Here is a 10782-nt window from a genome sequence, read left to right on the forward strand (position 1 = left end):
ATTAAGCATATACCATGGTCATAACGAGAACAAAACTACTGTTTTTTAAAAAAAAATTGCAAATGATCCACATCAGCCTCTGAATTGAAGCCAAGTGAGTCCCATAAAAACCAAGTTGTTCTCCAAGCTCCCCTGTGCCCCACAGATGGCTCACTGTAACCGCGAGAGTGAAGTCTTTAAAATGTGCACACCATCAAATGCTTAGTCATCAGCCCACAGAATTTTTAAGGGCCTGGATGTAAGTGACTGCCCTGGGCAGAGCAGGCTAAGAAGCAGAGGCAGCTTCCTTTACCTCTAGTCTAGTTTCTCACCCTCCCAGAGCAGGGTGGCTATCCTCTGACCGCTTCCATACCCACTCCCCCCACACAGTGGTTCAGGGGCAGTAAAGCTGCGCACTGTGGTGGATAGCAAAGGAATGGGACTTGGAGAAATTGGCCGGATCACACTCCCAACGGGTCTGATGCCAAAGGAGAGCCACTCTGAAGACAAGGCAAGAGAGACTCCCATCCCAGCTTGGCAACCAGTTAGCCTTTGGGCAAGTTATTTAGTCTCACCTGGCCCCGTGTTCCTCGTCTATTTAGGAGTCCTTAAGCCTTGTTGAAATTTTTGCAGAACACTGGTTCCTCCTCAGAACAGGAACTGGGGGAAAAAATTACAATTGTGACTCAGACACAAACAAACCAACTTAGCTTGGTAAACAGGAAATGGACATAGTGTGTTTGTCTTTACTTTTGCTTAAAATGAAAGGAAAAACAAAGCACCCCACCCTCTCACACACCCCGGGTACAACCGTACAAGTACTTTGATGTTTCCACGTAAAGCCGGAATGTCATCATCTCCTAAGTCTCTGGTGTCGTATGGTGGCCACCAACCACCCGTGGCTGTTGGAATGGGCTAGTCTGAAGTGAGAGGCGCTGGAATGTAAAACACACCCTATTTCAAAGATTTAGTATAAAAAGAAAAGTAACATGTCATTCATATTTTGCATTGACTAGAGAGTGAACTTATATTGGACATCATGGTTTAAATATATTATTAAACATATTTTCACCTTTTACTTTTTACATATGGGTTACTGTGCCGTACTAGAAAATTTTAAATTACTTACGTGGCTGGCAGTATACTTCTAGTAGACAGTGCTGATGTAGATTTTCTTCCTGGAGTGAGGCTCTCTCTCTGTGTGCTCTCCCACCCACCACTGGGCTTGACGAGAGAGCCACGTGCAGTGCACGGTACGCAGGTAGGATGTAAGACTGGAGGTACTCTCGAACCCTCGTCCTCATTGGGCTATGGACTCTGCGATTTGAGCCACTCTCTCCTCTTCTCCCTTCCCTCCTTCTGCCTCTTCTTCTTTCCTCAATTCTCTTTTTTCTTCTTTGTTAAAATCATCTATGCGGAAGTGGCCTGCTGTTGCTGAGCTCTAATAAGAGCTCCTGTCTGTCAGTCAGATAATTAGCTACTGTTATACTTCACTCATCATTAACGACTGATTTACTGGGAAAGCTTTACTCTGGGGAAAAATCATTACCTGCCAGTGTGATGTGACTCGTGGTCAGGTTTTGCCTGCCCAGAATACTTCCAGGGTGCTTCAAGTAACAGTGCCCTGGTTCTTACTGCAGAACAGATCAATGCCTTTGTTTGCATCAGTCACAGTGCCTTACTCTCCTCCCCTCCCTGCTGGACGTTCACAACAACCTGACTCCCTCTCCCAGCACTTGAGTCCTGAGAGGAATGGCACACCTTAGGAATGGAGGTGTAGCTAAGCCATTTGGATAGCTGTCTCCAAAGGAGACTGGCCAATCACTCCTGCTACTGGATCCTTAGAGCTCTGCCTTGATACTGTGCCTGATTGATTTCCGATTCTTCTTTCAATCTGATGAGCTACCCAGTCATCTTGAAATAACATCCTTTTGCATTTAAGCTACACAGAGTGATTTTCTATTCTTTGCAGCCACAGACCTCTTTGATAGTATTCTGATTTTTCAAAAACAGTGAAATACTGTAAAACTACAGTGTGTCCGTAAGTCATGGTGCACTTTTGACCGGTCACAGGAAAGCAACAAAAGATAGAAATGTGAAATCTGCACCAAATAAAAAGAAAACTCTCCCAGTTTCATACCTATTCAGTGCAGTTCGATGTGGGCTCACGCACAGATTTTTTAGGGCTTCTTAGGTAGCTATCCCGTATAGCCTCTACACAGACTCGTCACTGACTGACAGCCTACCGGAATGGGGTTTCTCCACCAAACTGCCGGTTTCCTTCAACTGCTTATCCCACTGAGTAATGTTATTCCTATGTGGTGGCGCTTCGTTATAAATGCGCCGATATTCACGTTGCACTTTGGTCACGAATTCAAATTTAGCGAGCCACAGAACACACTGAACTTTCCTCTGTACCATCCACATCTCGACTGGCATGGCCGTGGGCTTCTCCGCTGTATACACGGTGTTACGTCATCATCTGCACATGAGCACATGCTGCCACATCATCCTACAGAAACTGGGAGGGTTTTCCTTTTATTTGGTGCAGATTTCACATTTCTATCGTCTTTTGTTGCTTTCCTGTGACCGGTCAAAAGTGCACCATGACTTTGCAGACACACTGTATTTAAGGACCTTTATCCCTGGTTGCAAATATTAGTGTCAACAGGAATAAGATAAAATAAAAGATACTGTACATTTTTGAAATATAACCATCAGCTTTGTCTTCGTAAAAACTACAATGAACCTGGTCCCAGGCTTGCTTAATCAAGCATAGAGCTGAGTGCACCTTGCAGACCTTGCCTCCATGCCAGGGGGTGGAGTTCTGGGAACTGGTTGTTAATGAAATGGATGGCCTGCATTTTCCCAACGTTGGTACAGTGAGTTCTCACTCACGCTGTCCCCTATAAAACTGAGCTTTGATATTGCACCTATACTTACATATCTCTGAATTATCGTTAGAGTACGTTTTATCCTCAAAGAAGCATTTATTTTCTTATGATGTGTATATATACGTGAAATTTTAATTATTGTTATTCAGGCAGGATATGGGTGGTTTCACCTGGTTAGTTGAGATAAAGAAGGGCTTTCTTTCCTACCCAAAGGTACCCAACTTTTCTCTTGTTAGGAGGTTGTAAAGACATGGTCATGACCTCTCATTAATTCTGTTACTTAATACAAACCTCTCTAGCATTTAAGAGTTAATGTAAGTAACTAATATAGGTTTTGCAGCTTTGAGTGATGAATCTGCTATTAATAAAATATCTTGCATTTGCAAAATAAGTTTTCAAGAAATTAGCTGTTTCTTTATGAGTGTGAATGCTAAATTTTGTATTTGTTAGAAAGAATGGTGCCAGCCAGGGGGAATGGGCTCAGGGATAAATATAATTGCCTTGATGTGTGTAACCAAGAGAACTAATATTCATTTATGCAGAATCATTTATTGATTGTATATTAAGTTTTAGGCACTGAGCTAGGGTTTTCGTTTATTATATTTCATTTCTTTTCTTATAGTAACCCTAAAAATTAAATATTATTATCCTAATTTTACAAATGAGAGGGCTGAAACCAAAATAATTAGTAAGTAATCTGACTAAGGTCATTCTGCTAAAAAAAAAAATTGGCAAATCAAGGTTTCAAACTTCCAACAAAATCTGGTTTCAGGGCCTGGCCAGTTGGCTCAGTGGTAGAATGTTGATCCAGTCTATGGACGTCCAGGCACACAGGAGAAGTGACCATCTACTAATTCTCCACCCCTGCCCCTCTCCCTTCTCTCTCTCTCTCTCCCTCTCTCTCTTCCTCCCACAGCCATGGCTTGTTTGGAGCAAGTTGGCCACAGGTGCCGAGGAAGGCTCCGAGCACTAAAATAGCTTGGTTGCCAAGCAACAGAGCAACTGGTCCCAGATTGACAGAGTATAACCCCAGTAGGGGCTTGCTGGGTGGATCCTAGTCAAGGCACAAGCAGGAGTATGTCACTCTGCATCCCTGCTTCTCACTGAAAAAAAATTTCTTTTTTTAATCTGATTCAAACTCTAGTTAATTTCATCACATTTTTCTGTTTCATTGCTATTGTTACTGTTCAATCAAATTAATTTTAGTTAATGAAAAAACACCTTACCTTTGGCCAAACATAACCTATTGTTTTTTTGTGAGTTTATTTTTTTGTATTTTTCCAAAGATAGAAGCAGGGAGGCAATCAGACAGATTCTCGCATGTGCCCGACCAGGATCCACCTGGCATGCCCACCGGGGGACGATGCTCTGTCCATCTGGGGCATCACTCTGTTGTGGCCGGAGCCATTCTAGGGCCTGAGGTGGAGGCCATGGAGTCATCCTCAGCACCTGGGCCAACTTTGCTCCAATGGAGCCTTGGCTGCGGGAGAGGAAGAGAGAGACAGAGAGGAAGGAGAGGGGGAAGGGTGGAGAAGCAGATGGGCACTTCTCCTGTGTGCCCTGACCAGGAATTGAACCTGGGATTTCCACACGCCAGGCTGACGTGCTACCACTGAGCCAACCGGCCAGGGCCCATAACCTGTTTCTTATGTTTGCCTTAAATAACATATGAAATGAATTAAAGAAACAGACTGCTCATCAAAAATAGGTACACCAAGCCAATAAGTGGTATGTTAGGTATCACTTCTTAAAACTCCATCCAGTTCCCACCCATCAAACTATTACTTTCTGATGTTAGGAAGCACATCTGATGTTAGGATGTCTTTTTGGCACGGACACCACAGACTTAGCATATTGTCCTAGGTCCTGCTGTCTAAAGTTTCTGGGTCCAGGGACAGTGTCCCCTTAAGGCATTCTGTGACTTACTGGCTGTCCTTCCTCACAGGGAGAGCTAGCTGAACAAACTTTGCCTTTAGGTTCATTCTGCCATGTTTCTCCCTGAGGTAAACCCAAGTTGAAAGATACTTACTGATTCTACAGGCTACAGCCACCCTACTGTCCCAAGTTTCTAAAGTTCTCATGACTAGATCTTGTCCTCCTAATATTTCAACAACTACATAACTTTATTATTTTTGATTGAGTTTATTGGGATACGGGTTCCAAGTGTACCACTCAATACAACATTATCTTCACGCTGCGTCGTGTTCCTGCTGCCCCAAGGGAAGTCACTTTCCACCCCTATTTCCCCCCCCCCCGCTTTACCCACCTTTACCACTCCCACCCTCGAATGCAGACTGCTGCAGCCACTATGGAAAATAGTATGAAATCTCCTCAAAAAGCTAAATATGGAAAACCCAAAATGCTAACTCAAAAGAATGCACCTCGATGTTCATTGCAGTATTATTTACAATAGCCAAGATCTGGAAACAGTCCAAGTGCCCATCAGTAGATAAGCAGATAAAAAAAAAAGCTGTGGTACATTTACACAATAGAATACTACTTGGCCAGGAAAAAAAAATAAAATAAAAGGAAAGTCTTATTTTTTGTGACTACATAACTTTATTATTCTCTGGCTCTCCATCCAGGATAAACCACTTCTCAAAGTCACGTACTCGTGACTGTCAACCAAACGCCTGAAGTCATTTAAAATACAAGATAAAGTTATTTGATTGTTACCTAATAAAGTTACGGGTGGGTTTCTCAACTCCAGGGCTGGCTATTTCTGGTCTCACCTGCTGTCCCAGAATCTCTTTCTGAGGTTAGTTTGTGATATTGTACAGTAGGCTATCCAACAGGGGTGGCAGTCACTGCCCATTCAAGTCCATCCCTACAATTCTGGAATACAGAAGGGAGAAGGTGGCAGCATTCACTTCTTTCTCATGATTTTCATGTGGTGAAAAGCTTCATTCTCGAGCCAATGGTAACAGGTCTGCCACGTACTTCTTGTCTTGAGTCTTGGAGTCTTGCAGAGAGAGGAGTAAGGGAGAGGGAGAGAGAGGCTGGGTATGGGGGAGACTGGATGAAAAATGGATTTCACAGAAAAGTTTGTATAATCACGAAGGGGCATAGGGAAGGCAAAAATATACTCCTCACAAAAATTAGGGGACATTTCAAAATGACTAGGAAGCAATTTTTGTGAGTAGTGTGTTTTATAAAGATTTGAATCAAAGAGTAGGATAAATGATCTCTGTCAGAGATCATCTCTCTGCTTTTGAACCTTTTATTTTTTATTTTTTGGGGCAATGAAGAAATATTTTCTGAAACTACAAAATGAATATTGTGTTCTGCCCCCATGGCATTCCCCTGCCTAAATCTATTCCAGTTCTGTGAATCTGATAAAATTGAAAAATTAAATCTGTTTCTAAAGGAAGCACTGAGCACTACTCTGAAATATCAAGCATGCAACATCCATAGTTCTGCAACTAGATATGCCATTTAAAAATCATTCAGCAAAAAATTCCAAGAGCCAAATGAAGCCAGCCCTAAACATCTCTCAGTTTAATTGGAAAATAACCCTTTGAATGGCAGTTGGAAAGGAAGAACGTGGAAGCCCCGTGGTTAAATGGAGGGGAAATGGAGATGGTCCTATAGTGGAGGCCAGCTGTGGGTAGCATATGTTCTGAAAAAGTTCTAAGCCAAATAACCTCTACCCTTTTTGCTTTGTGGACAGTAAATAAAGATGACTATCTGAATTCCAGTCCTGGCTCTTCCAGTTGCTAGCTTTGTGACCTCAGTTAGGATGGTTAACTTCTCTAACAATTGTTTTTATCAACTACAAAAATGGACGTATTCTATTTGCCTTATAGGACTGTTGTAAGGATTGAGCAAGGTAATGCGTATAAATGAGCTAGCTTAGTCCCTGGCATGATCGGTGCTTAATGAATATTAAAAAAAATTTTTCTCTTAATTTGAGAACATCTAACAGTTCTGTTTGAAAAGAGCCCTGATTTTAACTACACATATCATTGCAGCCAACTCGTGGGTTGGGAGGAGAGCTCAGATGAAAACTCCAATCAGAAGTCTCATCATGTACTCATCAGGTTTGCAAAGCCGGCAGCCGGTCAGATGTGGGATTTTAATTTTCTGCGATTCAGAAAGGGGAGGGCTGTTTTTACCTCACAGGATTGTGCTAGTAGGAAGGAAACTGTGTAGAACATCCAACACTAACGCATCGGCATGGTGCGTGTGAATGTGTAGGTGTCTTGTTGAAGAGATTGTTGCCAGCCACCGAGTCATGAGGATAGCCTTTTAAATTATATTCTAGAATCATTATTGTTTTCTCTCTCATGTTTAGATCTACAGTCCACCTGCAAGTGATTATTTTTTATTTATGGTATGAAAAAGGGAATTTATAATAATTGTGGATTATAAGATAAAACCAGCAAGGATACTCAAGACTAGCTCATTCTTTAGTATCTTCTTCTTGACCCATGGGACACTCTCATGACCTTGATCCTACACAGTTCCTGGGGTGACATTGCACTCTCTTTCCCTTCCTTCCTGCTGCCTGTCTCAAGTTCTCCTTCCCACTCTTCCAGCCACTTTCCTGTCTGAGCAGGGACGTCCAGCTAGGGAAAGAAGTTGCCCATCTGTCTTCCTAAAGCCTTCATACTTGATAAAGGATGGTCTTGGAAAATCTCTAAAAGGATAGATTGCAAGTGGAAAATCACAGGGGGGAGAGCTATAGCATACCCCCACCCCTCTTCCTAACCTGTTTGGGTGGTCTTGGCGAAGAACGAGGCAGCCTGGAGATCTCTGTGAGGAGCTGGGACCCGATTATGGCTTAGTTCAGTATGCCTCTTTATCCTCAGCTTTGGAACTCATGTATCAATTCTTAGGCAACCAGACAAGATTCACAGTAACCTCCTATCACACAGGGGTGAACGTGCTGGGGAGAAAGGGCAATACAAAGAGCGAGCTGGGGTCCAAATACATGTGGTAGCCATTTCACAATTTTACCGGAAGCTTTCTCTGCTCACATGCTTAGAGCAACAGGGAGTGATAGCGCCCCCTGCAGTATAGAGTTCCTGGTACCCAGGAGGACATCTGTGATTCAGACTGTGACATTCACAGTGCCCTCCTTACAAGAGGCTCTCCGTCACCCTGAAAATGAAAAAAAAAAAAAAAAGGAATTCTCACAGCTGAGCAGCTGGCGATAATGTTCATTAAAATCAACCAAAGCAGCTTGTGTGTTATCAAAGAACTGCATGGCACCTGGAAAAATAGCATTCTGATATTTTAGGGGGAAAAATAAAACAAAAGTTAAAAGGAAAAAGGACTCTTCTATCTCAAAAGACACAGATTTTCCCAATTCTGAGAATGTGAATTACAGCCAACTTATATGTGAAGTCCTTTGAAATTAACAGGTTATATTAGCAAAGCTGAGACATCCTTATCTAAAAGTAAGCAAGAACAGCCCCATTACAACTGAAAAAAAAGGAAAAAAAAACTTCTAAATCATGCTGTGGCCTGACACAAAGAAAAACCAAGGTCTTTGCATAACATTGTTCTAGAATGAGCCCATTATACATTTTGGTGAGAAACTTGGAATTGGGGCCAGCAAGTCAGATTTTCTTGTGTTGCAAAAATTATAACATGGGGGCCTTTACAACTGTGGGTTCCCAGGATGCTTACTAAGAAGCAGGAAATGTTCAGGGAGAAGCAATAAGAATAATGGTCATGTCCAGAGAAAAGGATAGTGGGGGTGGGGAGTAAACCAAGAAAGAATTTCAGGATTCATCCGGTCAGAAACCGGACCTCTCCTTTCTGAGGTCCACCTGCCTTCCAGTCTCAGTGTTGTGAGGTACACATTGATTTTAGAGTCGCCTTTTCAGTGAGCTGCCTGGAGTTGGCTTCACCTACTTTCTACCAAGAATCCTAACCAACTACAAGGTTTAGGAAATGGGCCAATAAGTGGAGAGGCTGTTTCTAGGCGCAGAACTCTGACACAAGACACCGCTTCACTGACAACCCTCGCTCTCTCCCAAGGGTGCTGATGTGTTATTGAACATCAAGTGATAAACCAGAAAGGTACATCAGACTGGATGGGTTTTGCCCTTGGAGGAGGGGGAGGGTACAGTTGAGTTGGCAATCTCGAAGTAGCGTGGATGTGTGATTGAACTACTCCATTGCACCAAAGAAGGCCTTGTCATGTGGAACCAGTAGGACTGCCCTGGTTTAAAATACCCTGCTGACATCAGCCTGCGCTTTGCCACATGCTCCCTTAGGAACCGATGCTCATCCTTACTCAGAGTAGCAGAGCTGACACCGTTATCCAGGCTCACTCTCACCAGTGCCCCAGCGATGAGAAGACTTTAGTACATGTGTCACAGGGCCAAAGGGACAACTACTTTTCATCTGAATTTATAAAGTCCTAACGATGTTAACGTAGAGCACCATATTGTTAATTCCGTGAACTATAAGTAACTTTTTACCTTACACAGTGTATATACATACAGATGATGTATTATGGAATGGTACATCCGAAATCTATGTAATTCTATTAACCAGTGTCACCCCAGTAAATTCAATTAATAAAAGAGAAACATAAGAGATTTAAACACAAAGATTGTAGCAAAAGAAAGAAAGTGGTGCACAGAGGAAGGAAAAAAAGAAAATTCAACAGAAAAGCGGGGTTAGGGCTTAAGTGCAAGTTTCTCAGCCCTTCAGCAGTTGGGAGACCACGTGGTGTGTCTCGAATGAAATCCACGGAATAGGAAATAAGGCAACAGGTGCTGAGGTTTTGTGCTGCTTTCTCCAGATTCCGTAGGAGATGGGGAGAAAGGAGAGGGGACCTTGAACTGTTCTGATAAACAAAATCCAGCAGCTAATTCCATTGTTTTGTTCTTACCTCTAAACTTGGAATTTTCCAGAGGAAAAGTTACACAGAAGATTTCTGTTTGCAAAGGGGAAGAGTCTGGCTCCGTAATTGTTCCAAGCCTCTGGGCCTCTGTGTGCTCATGATTATTGTGAATATTAAATAAATGAAGCAATAGAGAGTGCTTTGTATAGTGCCTGGCATATAAGTGATGAACAAACGCAAGCTCTTATTATTACTAGAAGTACCCAGCTGCCTCCATTGTCCTCGTTTCGGATGAACCCTCCCTTGTCTAAAAATATTTCAGATGCCACCCTGGCCACTAGAGATTCATCACGTTGTGTTGCCAAAACCTCTACTGTAAAGCAAAACATCCTAGTAGGAAATATATATGATATACTACCTAGTGGTCATTCCAGCCTTTCATAAAATAGGTTTCAAAGTAGATTCTTCTCTCCTGATATGTTTTAAAGAAAAGACAGATGAGATTAATTATCCAGCTCCTGAGTGAGGTACAGATTTGGAGGACTGGCATGGGAGTGGGCTGATGTTACAAGGATCCCTAATTGTACTCACCAGGCAAATGAGCTAGTCTCAACAGATAGTCCGAGCACCAGAATTTTAGAGCAGGTGCCTCCTATCAAGTACATGGATTATTTCTGCCATCTAGTGGTGTCCTAGTTGAGGAAAAACAGCCTTGACGTGAGCAAAGAAGGCACTGCGGACCAGCGAGAGCAGAAAAACCTCACTGGCTTCTATGAGTTTGACTAGTTTTGGTACCTCATGCAAGTGGAATCATGGCTTCGCAAGTGTAGAACTATGTCCACACTCACAAAGAATTATACATTAAGTATGTACAGGTTTTGAATACGAATTTAAAACAACACAACTCACTGGTTGCCAGGAAGCTTCTTCAGCTTTACTTTAAGATCTTTAACAACACAGGAAGAGAAACAAAGGCTTAGGTCCGCAGGGGAGATCAAGCCCCAACCTGGCTATCTGAAGACCAATAGCTTAGCCGCTGATGGTCTGGGTGGCCTCAGGCCTGTCACTATTCTCTCCCGACATATTTTCTCATCTATCAGGTTAATC

Source organism: Saccopteryx leptura, chromosome 9 (genome assembly GCF_036850995.1).
Source record: "Saccopteryx leptura isolate mSacLep1 chromosome 9, mSacLep1_pri_phased_curated, whole genome shotgun sequence".
In the NCBI taxonomy this organism is placed as follows: Eukaryota; Metazoa; Chordata; class Mammalia; order Chiroptera; family Emballonuridae; genus Saccopteryx; species Saccopteryx leptura.